Source organism: Cherax quadricarinatus, chromosome 20, assembly GCF_038502225.1.
Source record: "Cherax quadricarinatus isolate ZL_2023a chromosome 20, ASM3850222v1, whole genome shotgun sequence".
NCBI lineage: Eukaryota > Metazoa > Arthropoda > Malacostraca > Decapoda > Parastacidae > Cherax > Cherax quadricarinatus.
Window position 1 is genome coordinate 35160251 of NC_091311.1, and position 14012 is coordinate 35174262.

Genomic DNA, 14012 nt, shown 5'->3' on the forward strand with positions numbered 1-14012 from the left:
TGGATTATTGAACGTTATCTTGACTGTGTCATGGATTACAGGAGGTAATCTAGAAGCTGTTATGAAGGGTTTAAAAAAGACGCGTGGACAAACACAAAGAACCCATCGGTCAGGGGACCTTGATCACCTCTAACAGGTCACTACATATCATTCACGCCTCACTTCTAATATATATATATATATATATATATATATATATATATATAAATATATATATATATTTATATAATATATTATATATATATATATATTAGAAGTGAGGCGTGAATGACATGTAGTGACCTGATGAAATGCAAGTGGCAGTGGTTCTGAAACACGCTGGTTTGTGTTGACATCACATAGAAAGGGAGATGTATGTGCATTCCCAAGCCTTCACACGTCTTCAGTTTCAGTCTTTCTTAATCCTGGCGTTCAGGCTTATGGCACAAGCCGCCCTCAACAAATCCCCCACGGAACGTTCTTCCAAACAGTTCATAGTGCTTCCGTGTGATGATGTTGCCAGGAATAACCGACAAGTGCTTGCTAGAAGCAATATGAATGCTTACACCATGAATACATCCTCCATCAAAGACCTCGTTACGAGGCAAAGTTCTAAAACTTCAGCTTCGACAGCAGCGTCTATGATATTTTCTGAGGACGATGTAACAAGAAATATGTAGGAAAAAAAGGCAGTAATCTTTCATTCCTCCTAAATGAACATCGAAACGCCAGCAACAGCGACCACTTAAGAGCACCTGTGTCCTTCACAGGAGCTCCAAGGGACAGTTAATGAATTGCAGTGAGACACAACTCAATCTCAACCTCAACCTTAAGCGCCAACGGTGCCTGGAAGCCTCACTAATCACCGTCACCGACAAAGGAAGCTACAAAATTTCATGAACACTGACCAAGGTCAACCATCCTCACAACACTGGAATCACGTGACCTCATGCGCTACCTGACGCCATCTTAAAAACCTCACTTGGATTTTCATTAGGTCACTTCATGTCACTCGCACCTCACTTCCAGCCTATATATACCGATATATTCCGACCTTCGTTAGAAGTGATCAAGGTTCCATAACCGATACTTTTTCTAATAAACAGCGTTTGCTACCTAGCCTTTTAAAACTCGATTTTTTCGGTATAAGTTATCAAGATTTTATCTGTTATGGATCACAGGTGGCTATCCAGATTCACGTGACTCGCAACACATTATCCTGTCTCTGTTATGGATTACCGGGTGTTATTTTATTTCGGACATGAATTACGTAGACCTTTATCTTGACTGTTACAGATTACCGAATGTTATCGATGCTTAGTTACGGATTATATTACGCTATCTTGACTGTTATATATTACAGGGGTTATCGAGGCGCACTTATTCCTAACATTACTTTATCATTTCTCAGGCTTCCGTGATCCTAGTTAAACACGCCTCATCTGCATCTCTGTTTCGTAATTAGTAGCGAAATTGGCATCTCATCGCCCCTCTTGTTTTCAACAATTTATCGCAGTTAATAACAACTTGACAAACACAGAGAGGCTTACACCTCTGGATGTATATAATACAGAGAGGCTTACACCTCTGGATGTATATAAAAGAGAGAGGCTTACACCTCTGGATGTATATAACACAGAGAGGCTTACACCTCTGGATGTATATAACACAGAGAGGCTTACACCTCTGGATGTATATAACACAGAGAGGCTTACACCTCTGGATGTATATAACACAGAGAGGCTTACACCTCTGGATGTACATAACACAGAGAAGCTTACACCTCTGGATGTATATAACACAGAGAGGCTTACACCTCTGGATGTATATAACACAGAGAGGCTTACACCTCTGGATGTACATAACACAGAGAGGCTTACACCTCTGGATGTATATAACACAGAGAGGCTTACACCTCTGGATGTATATAACACAGAGAGGCTTACACCTCTGGATACATATAAACACAGAGGTTTACAGCTATGGATACATATAAACACATGCACATCGCTTGGTAGGTAAACAGGCGAGTTCTACAGCTCCATATGTATATACAAAGATGTACATATCTAATTGTATGATGTATATTATTTAGTGCAAATATTGTAGTGTATATACAGTGAAGTATACAAAAAGAACTTATAGAAACTTATTGAAACCTATAACAACCTATAACAACTTGAAATAATTTATAATCACACCTTAAACTGCACTTTTCTAACTTGCTTGGTGCTCTAGATTCTAAATTATGAAGTGCAAAATACTGTTAGGTGACTGTAGTAGTGATAGCGCCTCCGGCTCACAACCGAGGAACCCGGGTGCCATTCCCGGGCGACTGGAGACTGTGGGAAACTCTCCATACACCTCTTTGGAGCTGCTCGTCTAACACTAAGTAGGTGCCTAGATGTTGGCCTTTTGGTGCCTAGGTGTTAGTCTTTTGGTGCCTAGGTGTTAGTCTTTTGGTGCCTAGGTGTTAGTCTTTTGGTGCCTAGGTGTTAGTCTTTTGGTGCCTAGGTGTTAGTCTTTTGGTGCCTACGTGTTAGTCTTTTGGTGCCTAAGTGTTAGTCATTTAGTGCCTAGGTCTTAGTCTTTTGGTGCCTAGGTGTTAGTCTTTTCGTGCCTGGGTGTTAGTCTTTTATGGTGGGCATCATCCTGGAAGGGAGGGCGGGATGTTAGTAGGACACAGATACGGCTGAGTTTTGATATGTGCTGAGAGCTGAGAGTAGGATAACAGCTCTTGAGCTTTCTTCATCAGCAGCTGACACCATACAAGGGAGGCGAGATGCTCACATCGTCAGCAAACAACACCAGCGAATATTTCGCTACATATACTTGTATCTAGAGGATGTTTTTCACCACCTGGCACGACAAGTGGGACAGAATTTGGTGAAATGAATGAGAGTCGCCACACCTCGGCTGGAGCAACTCACCAATAAACCTGCGCTTAGAAGGGGGCACTTCGAAGTTTCGTTCCGTCCCGGGCCAGTGTCAAATCCAGGACGGACCGAAACGTTGCCATGCCTTCTTCTCCAAAGATAATTTGTGAAAATACTGTAACAAGTTCTCGGACCAACTTAACGGTGACACTCACAGCATTAAATACAGAGAACAATGGAGAAAAATGGATAACTTCTCTGTCTTGGCACATCATCAGAGGCTAGTTCAAACATGGATTTATGAACCAAAAACCAGCAATTAGGAGAGTAATCTTGTGACGACCTTTCGGTTTTCTTGACCCATTGTCAAGTCAGTTGTGACTTAACCGTCCAGGAGACACAAAAACGTCGTCATAAGGATTCTCTCCAAGATTTCATTATCTACAGGAAACTCACACAGGTGTTCACTTAATATACTTTTTTTCAGCAGTCACGAGAACGCCTTGAAGATCAGCGCCAAATCTGGATTATTTGTCAGAGTTTTCACTATCTTGAGTCTGGAAGTATAGAGTCTAGAGTCTAGAGATTCTAGACCAAGAAAATGCAACTTTGCAGGCGCAATTTACTTAGGAACCTAGCAGGAGAAAAAGTTAGCTTAACAGTCGAAGAAGACTTAAGTAAAAATTCGCCAAGGCAGTGAAAAACTCATGGAAAAACTCAGTGAGACATATAGAGAGAAATTATTTCCTTTCCTAGACATCAATAGTTTGAAAAAACTCGCTAAAGTTTAATATATATCGAATGCCTTTCCTCTCACCCCCACCCCCCTTCAAAAAAATAAAAAAAGGTGATATTAAACCGTCTCGTCACAATACTACAAGATGAAAGGAGAGTTCTTACTTCCTGCTTCCCGAGAGTATATATGATGTGCAGCGGTGACTTGCTCGTTCAAGACTATAGTTACACTTGAGACGTCTTCATCAAAGTGAAATTCCCCTTTCCCCACACACTTCTTCCAGAAAAGAGGCCGGAAAGCTTAACAGTTCTGTGGTAACACGAGAGAATCGCTAACCACAGGAGAATATATTTACTTATTGGTCACGCCGCTGCCATTAATGTCACCCCTGGCACTTAGGAAGAGTGGAACAGGTACCTCTTATCTATCATAGACCATCAGTAGCACCTATAAACCTACTATATATATATATATATATATATATATATATATATATATATATATATATATATATATATATATATATATATATATATATATATATATATATATATACATATATATATACAGATATATATATATATATATATATATATATATATATATATATATATATATATATATATATATATATATATATATATATATATATATATATATATATATATATATATATATATATATATATATCTCATACACATTCGACCCGTGACAAGTGGTCCGATAACTACCTACGGTTGAATATTATTATGTTATTCCCATTCCGAAAATCACTATGCTGGTATTTAAGCACGGGTATTATTATATTCATAAGGAAGCGCTAAATGCATAAGGGTCTTACAGCGCCTGAGAAATGGGAGGTAATCAGATTTAAAGCAAAGCAGCAGCAGTTAGTTATACAGTGACAGAGCACTGTATGAGACACCCAGAGAACTGTCACCATTGTACCACCTGAGGGGACGATCATTTCTACGTAAACATGAAATAACATCCGACCAAAAGATGTTACTTCCCAGGTCTTCTGTGTCACCATTCACTCAGATTTCTGAGTGTCACCATGGTGACGCTCAGATCACTGAGTGTCACCATGGTGGCTCTCAGATCACTGAGTCCAACACGGGTAAGCCTGATATTCCAGACCAAGGATATCTGCTCTTTGCTGACAACAGTACGGCTGACTCCTCTTTTATGTAGATAGCTTAGACAATCATAGTATAGCAAAAGGCTCTCTCTCCATCCTCCTCTCCTTCAGGCCACACTGCCGAGAGGCAATGAAAGCAGAGGAATAATAGGCCGTATTACCCAACCAAGCGTGGATAATCGATTACACATGAGAAAAAAAGTTTGAAGTGTTTAGGTTCTAGACAAGATAAACTGGATTTAGATTTTGCCTCCGAAGCGGCTAGTTTCTTGTGCGCTCCATGTCCTTCCTGCGGAGGGCAGCGCAAGAGTATATGGATAGACAAAAATTCTAGGAACTAGGCTCCAACAGGGTTAACAGGCGCACATCTGGATTTATATCTACGCTTGACTTAACTATTACAATCAAATTTAAGCAATTTGCTTTATATAGTTGGAGTATTACTTATATTAATATTAATAAGATAGTTTGACATATCACATAAATTATTATACTGTTTGTCTCTATATTCCTCAATAAGTGGACAATTAAGCACATAATAGTGACCTCAGGGCTGGCCACATGCTCGGTATTTACATTGGTGATCATCTGTGTGTTTGTCAGACTGCCAGAAGTACTTATAACCAAGCCTGAGCTTTGTTTCAGGTTTTGGCATTTGGCAGACGAGAGTTACTCTTATGGATTTGATAAAGATCACACTTGAGTGTCTCGTGCTGCTCCTTGAACTTGGTAAAGCTCACACATGAGTGTGTTGTGTTGCTCCTTGAACTTGGTAAAGCTTACACTTGAGTGTGTTGTGTTGCTCCTTGAACTTGGTAAAGCTTACACTTGAGTGTGTTGTGTTGCTCCTTGAACTTGGTAAAGCTCACACATGAGTGTGTTGTGTTGCTCCTTGAACTTGGTAAAGCTCACACATGAGTGTGTTGTGTTGCTCCTTGAACTTGGTAAAGCTTACACTTGAGTGTGTTGCGTTGCTCCTTGAACTTAACAAAGCTTACGCTTGAGTGTGTTGTGTTGCTCCTTGAGCTTGACAAAGCTTACACTTGAGTGTGTTGTGTTGATCCTTGAACTTGACAAAGCTTACACTTGAGTGTGTTGTGTTGCTCCTTGAACTTGACAAAGCTTACACTTGAGTGTGTTGTGTTGGTCCTTGAACTTAACAAAGCTTACACTTGAGTGTGTTGTGTTGCTCCTTGAACTTAACAAAGCTCACACTTGAGTAAGTAGTGTGTTCCTCCCTGGACTTGACACAACCTACATTACAGTGTGTCGTGTTCTTCCTTTGACTTGAAAATGGTCACACTTGACCACGCTGTTCAGCCAAGGTTTTGATTGCTACATGTTCTGTTCACTCCAGCTTAAAAGTAAGTAATATTTGCTTCTCACACACGTCACAGTTTACTTACACTTGCTCAGGTCAAGCTCTTCTGGGTATTTCAGGGTTAAAACCTCATCAGTCCTGATGGAAAGGAAATTCCAATAGAAATTTGCTCTTGATCATGCGTCTTGACAACTGCGTTTTCCTCCGGATCAGAAGTATTTGATGCCGATAAGTTGATGTATGAGAGAGTAAACAACCACAGGTGTTCCACATGTGTCTGCTTCATCAACCTGCCAAGTAGAGTCATTGACGCTTAAAAACCGTGAAAGTATAGCCAACATTGCGTTAGAAAATAGATATCTTTGTTAAGATGCAGCTGTACCTCCACACCTGTCAGGTTTGCGTCTCTACATTCATTTAGGGGAATTTTCCTACGAGGATTTGAGAGTATGGGCACCAGCGAGGGTGGCAGTATTTTGTTTGTCAGGAAACAGGACATGGGTCTTAGGCAAGTGATGACCCTCTGACTGACTCTTTTGGACAAAAGACCGAGACTAACCTATCAAAAATGAAAAAATGTTTTACTAGATAAATTCTTCGTCGTTTCAACCATCAACACTGAGAGGTGTGTTTCTCAGTGTATATACACTGAGAGGTGTATGTTTCTCAGTGTATATACACTGAGAGGTGTATGTTTCTCAGTGTATATACACTGAGAGGTGTATGTTTCTCAGTGTACATACACTGAGAGGTGTATGTTTCTCAGTGTATATACACTGAGAGGTAAATGTTTTTCAGTGTATATACACTGAGAGGTGTATGCTTCTCAGTGTATATACACTGAGAGGTATATGTTTCTCTGTATATACACTGAGAGGTGCATGTCTCTCAGTGTATATACACTGAGAGGTTGAACATTAAAATGGTATAAAATACCGACAGGTTGTTAGGTAAGACACATATGCAACAGTTAGGTATCGAAATAGGTTTCGAAATAAAGATACCTAACTGTTGCATATGTGTCTTACCTAACACACTGAGAGGTGTATGTCTCTCAGTGTATATACACTGAGAGGTGTATGTATGGGCGGCAGTAACACCACACATAGTATGGGCATCACTAACACCACCCACAGTACGGGCGGCATTAACACCACCCACCACCCACAATGCGGGTGGCACTAGCACCACCCACAGTATGGGCGGTCTAGCACCAACCACGGTATGGGCGGCACTAGCACTACCTACCACCTACAGTATAGGTGGCAGTAACACCACCCACAAAATGGGCGGCACTAACACCATCCACAATACGGATGGCACTAACACAACCCACAGTATGGGTGGCACTAGCACCACCCACAATTCGGGTGGCACTAACACCACCAACAGTACGGGTGGCACTAACACCACCCACAGTGTAGGTGGCACTAACACCACCCACAGAATTGGCGACACTAACACCACCCAGAGAACGGGTGGCACTAACACCATCAACAGTACGGGTGTCACTAACACAACACACAGTACTGGCGGCACTAACACCACCCACAGTACGCGTGGCACTAACACCACCCACAGTACGAGCGGTACTAACACCACCCACCACCCACAGTACGGGTGGCACTAACACCACCCACAGTGCGGGTGGGACTAACACCACCCACCACCCACAGTACGGGTGGCACTAACACCACCCACAGTGCGGGTGGCACTAACACCACCGACAGTATGGGTGATACTAACACCACCCACAGTTCGGGTGCACTAACACCACCCACAGTACTACCGGCACTAGGACCACCCGCAGTACGGGTGGCACTGACACCACCCACAGTGTAGGTGACACTAACACCACCCACAGTACTGGCGGCACTATCACCACTCACATTAGGGGTAGAACTAACACCACCCACAGTACAGGTGGCTCTAACACCACCCACCACTCACTCTACGGGTGGCACTAATACCACCCACAGCACGGGTGCCACTAACAACACCCACCACCCACCACCCACAGAATGGGCTGCACTAACACCACATGCCACCCACAGTACGGATGGTACTAACACCACCCACCACATACAATATGGGCGGCATTGGCACCACCCACAGACCGGCAGCACTAACACTACCCACCATCCACAGTATGGGCGCCACTAGCACCACCCAAAGTATGAGCGGCACTACCCACTACCCATGGTATTAGCGGCACTACCCACTACCCATGGTATTAGCGGCACTAACACCACCCACCACCAGTAGGGTGGCACTAGCCCCACCCACAGTATGGGCGGTAATAACACCACATACCACCCACGGTACGGATGGCACTAACACCACCCACCACCTACATTACGGGCGGCGCTAACACCACACACCACACAGCACCCACAGTATGGGCGTCACTACCATCACTCACCACCCACAGTATGGGTGGTACTAACACCACCCACCACCAGTATGGGCGTCAGTACCACTACTCACCACCCACAGTATGAGCGGCACTAACACTACCCACAGTATGGGTGGCACTAACACCACCCACAGTATCAGCGGCACTTGGGTGGCACTAACACCACCCACAGTATCAGCGGCACTAACACCACCCACAGTATGGGTTGCACTAACACAACCACAGTATGGGCGGCACTAACACCACCCACAGTATAAGCTGCACTAACACCACCCACAGTATCAGCGGCACTAACACCACCCACAGTATGGGTGGCACAAACACCTCGCACAGTATCAGCGGCACAAGCACCACCCACAGCATGGGTGGCACTAACCCCACCCACAGTATCAGCGGCACTAACACCACCTACAGTATGGGTGGCACTAACACCACCCACAGTATCAGCGGCACTAACACCACCCACAGTATGGGCGGCACTAACACCACCCACAGAATCAGCGGCACTAACACCACCCACATCATGGGTGGGACAAACACCACGCACAGTATCAGCAGCACTAACACCACCCACAGTATGGGTGGCACTAACACCACCCACAGTATCAGCGGCACTAACACCACCCACATCATGGGTGGCACTAACACCACCCACAGTATCAGCGGCACTAACAACACTCACAGTATGGGTGGCACTAGCACCACCCACTACCCACAGTATGGGCGTCACTACCACCACTCACAGCCCAAAGTATGGGTGGCACTAACACCACCCATAGAATAGGTGGCACTAACATCACCAACCACCCACAGTGTGGGCGTCACTAACACCACCCACAGTATGGGTGGCACTGACACCACCAACAGTATGAGAGGCACTAACACCACCCACAGTATGAGTGACACTAACACCACCCACCACACACAGTATAGGTGGCACAAACACCACCCACCACCCACAGTATGGGTGGCACTAACACCAACCACAGTATGGGTGGCACTAACACTTCCCACCACCTACATTATGGGCAGCACTAACACCACCCACAGTACGGGTGACACTAACACCACCCACAGTTCTGGCGGCACTAATACCACTCACAGTACGGGCGGCACTAATACCACCCACAGTATGGCCTGCACTAACACCACCCACAGTATGACCTGCACTAACACCACCCACAGTATGAGTGACGCTAACTCCACCCACAGTATGGGTGACACTAACACCACCCACCACCCACCACCCACAGTATGGGCGGCACTAAAACCACCCACCTTATGGGCGGCACTAACACCACCAACAATATAGGCGGCACTAACACCACCCACTGTATGTGTGACAGTAACACCACCAACAGTATGGGTGGCACTAACACCACCCACCACCCACAGAATGGGTGGTACTAACACCACCCACCACCCACAGTATGGGCGGCACTAACACCACCCACTACCCACAGTATGGGCGGCACTAACACCACCCACAGTATGGCCTGCACTAACACCACCCACAGTATGGCCTGCACTAACACCACATACAGTATGAGTGACGCTAACTCTACCCACAATATGGGTGGCACTAACACCACCCACCACCCAGAGTATGGGCGGCACTAACACCACCCACCTTATGGGCGGCACTAACACCACCCACAATATGGGCGGCACTAACACCACCCACTGTATATGTGACACTAACACCACCAACAGTATGGGTAGCACTAACACCCACCACCACCCACAGTATGGGTGGCACTAACACCACCCACCATCCACAGTATGGGTGGCACTAACACGCACTACCACCCACAGTATGGGCGTCTCTAACACCACCCACCATCCACAGTATGGGTGGCACTAACACCCACCACCACCCACAGTATGGGCGTCTCTAACACCACCCACCATCCACAGTATGGGTGGCACTAACACCCACCACCACCCACAGTATGGGTGGCATTGGCACTAACACCATCACCCACAATTTGGGCAGCACAAACACCACCCACAATAAAAATTATTTTCTTCCAGTCCAGCTGGATCCCATACCACTCACGATCCTTTAAAACCAGCGTCAACAATATCTATTACGTTGCCAAGCTCTCTTGTATGTACAGGCAGCTCTCCTAAGAAGCTCCTCTCACTAGAGCGTTGTTTTGTAAATGCGATTGACTAGTGTGAGGAATTAAATCCTTAATAAGGGAGGAAAAGCACAGTATGTGCAGGAGGTTTTGGAGAGAGATGTTTAAGAGGGATTTTTACGAGAGATGTTTGTAAAAGTTTTGGAATAAGAAATCTTTAAGAGATTTTTATGAGAGATTTTTTAGAAGAGTTTTAAAGGAGATTTTTGAGAGAGATCTTTAGAGAGAGATCTTTGTAATAGAGTTTTATAAGAGATCTTTATAAAAAGAGCCCCGGACGTTTCGTCCAGGAGGGTGAGGGAAACGTGTTCCTTAATACTCGTAACCTATATATTGTCTAATTTACAACACCGTTGTTGTAATCTACCATTGTACTGCATATCCACTTTATCTACAGTAATCTATCTACTGCATCTACAATAATCTATTGAGCTGTAGCTGCCACTGAGGCAACACATGTTAGGCAACACTTGGGAATCTGTGTTTATCGTTTCTTTGGTAAATATTCCCAGATGTAGCATAAGCGTTTAATTCTTCATCTATTTACATCGATTTACATCAATTTACATCGGATTTCAGCGATCCAACTTACCCTTTTCAGGCGAGACTTCTAATTAGTCAAACTAGAACACAAATTCTTCCCAGGAAGAAAACACTTCCTCTTCCTCCTCGTTCTTGTGTTGCTTCCTCTTGCTCAAACAGAGGTCACTTGGTTAGGAATCTTGAAAACATCCATCACTATCTAATTTGCGTATATTACTATGTACAAGCTTACAGGTATTTCTTAATTCGGGGTTCATTAAAACAAATGCGTTTTGGGAACATCATTTAAAGTTGACCAATTGTTTTTCATTGATATTATTGGGATTTATTGTATTTTTTTCACCGTTTCTGTAAATGACGTTAATGTCCCGTGAGAAAAATTTGGAGTCTGTGGGTTCTTGGGGTTAAAGAAAGTAAGGATTTGAAAACACGCGGTGCCGTGGGCCCCCAGATCAGCTGATAGGTGGGTCCCCTGAGGCTCCCGGCCAGGGAGGAGTGCCAGTGGACTTGAGCCAGAGAGTGCCAGATGGGTCAGCGGCAGAAGGCACCCGTCCTCAGCGGCAGGCGGGCCAACACTGGTGCCACCAGCGCCCTGCCTTCTACACCAACACGCACTGACTCTCTCTCTCTCTCTCTCTCTCTCTTACTCCGGCTCAGACAGCAAGTCCTTAGCTGCCCTCCACCCAGCTGCTAGGACCGTTCCCCTCACTCCACCCAGCTGCTAGGACCGTTCCCCTCACTCCACTCAGCTGCTAGGACCGTTCCCCTCACTTCACCCATTTGCTAGGACTATACTCCCTCACTCCACCCAGCTGCTAGGACCGTTCCCCCTCACCCCACCCAGCTGCTAGGACCGTCCCCCTCACTCCACCCAGCTGCTAGGACTGTGCTCCCTCACTCCACCAAGCTGCTAGGATCTTTCCCCCCCTCACTCCACCCATTTGCTAGGACTGTACTCCCTCACTCCACCCAGTTGCTAGGACTGTACTCCCTCATTCCACCCAGCTGCTAGGACCGTTCCCCCTCACCCCACCCAGCTGCTAGGACCGCCCCCCTCACTCCACCAAGCTGCTAGGACCTTTCCCCCCTCACTCCACCCATTTGCTAGGACTGTACTCCCTCACTCCACCCAGTTGCTAGGACTGTACTCCCTCATTCCACCTAGCTGCTAGGACCGTTCCCCCTCACCCCACCCAGCTACTAGGACCGTCCCCCTCACTCCACCCAGCTGCTAGGACTGTACTCCCTCACTCCACCCAGCTGCTAGGACTGTACTCCCTCACTCCACCAAGCTGCTAGGACCGTTCCCCCCTCACTCCACCCATTTACTAGGACTGTACTCCCTCACTCCACCCAGCTGCTAGGACCGCTCCCCCTCACTCCACCCAGCTGCTAGGACTGTACTCCCTCACTCCACCAAGCTGCTAGGACCTTTCCACCCTCACTCCACCCATTTACTAGTACTCCCTCACTCCACCCAGCTGCTAGGACCGTTCCCCCTCACTCCACCCAGCTGCTAGGACCGTTCCCCTCACTGCACCTAGCAGCTAGGACTGTACTCCCTTTCAGGAAATACATACCTGATTGCTAGCTTCAAAATGAGGAGCGCCGAAAATGAACTGAGATCGGAAAGCAGCTCTTACACTCAAAACTCAACGGTTTATTCACTAATACATTGTTCTTTCAAACTGCTTACACTGTTTTAGTCATTCCGATTGTCTGCTGTTTATTATTTTCCTTGTGGAATAAATACACCGCCTATTACAGAAGTGAAATCTAAACTTAAGAACATAAGGAGCACTGCAGTTAGGCCTATTGGCCCATGCTAGGCAGGGCCAAGTCCCAACCAAATTTGGGTTAACGTAAACAGTTGTTATTTACACGTGACACTTTAAACTACTCCGCCTCACGTTCCACAACAAGTGTTGTGGGTCAGCGGATCATTGGATAAGATGTTTGTGCGTATTCACAAAGACAGAACAGGTAAGACAGTGTTGGTGAGCAAGTTTCCGTCTTGTGAGGAAACGTCTGAGACCCAAGTTCACGCACGCTGTGTACACATTTTTGCCCCTTAGGTTAGTGAGAATAAATGGAAGTTAGAAATATTGTGGTGCTACCGTTGGCAGAATTACCGACAATATGTTAGGTAAAAGGACACAAGTGCAACTAATGGGACATTGTGGGAACGTCTCGCTCTCCAGGAGCTTTGTCACGCTTTGTAAAGCTTGTCAAAGCTCCTGGAGAGCGAAACGTTGCCACAATAAAATGTCACATTAGTTGCACTTGTGCTCATTTAGCTAACAAAGTGGTAAAAGTCTATACATGAAGTGGTGTCACTAGGCCATTACAAATGTTGAAATTTAAAAAAAAAAGGTAAGTATTAGGTATATCATGATCAAAGTGCAATTAGGTATCACATGACTATTCCAAGTCTTCATCTTCTCGATTATTATTCCCCCCCTCTTTTAGGGGGGTAAAGGAGTTTTATGGGAACCCATATCCCACTCATTGTTGCCTGGTTATGACCTCGTTATGTCGCTACAGACTTCCGAGCTTCGGGAAACTCTCACTGCTGCTCCTCAACTGCTTCTCATTCTTGGTCAGCGTCATTTTAATAATATTATGATGTTGGGTAGTTTTATGCTCAGGTGTTGCACATGTGTCTAATTCTCCATTTTGTCAGGGTCGGGTTGTACTCGTAAATGAAGACAGCACCTTGCGCAGTAAAGTCATTGGCTATGCGAAATCCTTGCAGGTATTCAGATGCGGTCTTGTAATCTGTACGATTGTGGCACTCAGCCAGATTGACACTGGGTAACTCTATGGAAAGGCTGAGTATTTGGAAGACGTTGTTGG

General features: G+C 45.3%; 1 protein-coding gene across 1 annotated transcript in view; it reads right to left on the bottom strand.

Moving 5' to 3' along the window:
* The window catches only part of LOC128700502 (uncharacterized), a 164370-nt gene extending 152433 nt beyond the window's left edge, over positions 1-11937 (bottom strand). Inside the window, exon 1 of the mRNA XM_070086927.1 lies at positions 11206-11937. The gene's annotated coding sequence lies outside the window, so the exon portion shown is untranslated. The remainder of the gene's footprint in view (positions 1-11205) is intronic.
* Positions 11938-14012: the final 2075 nt, after the last annotated feature.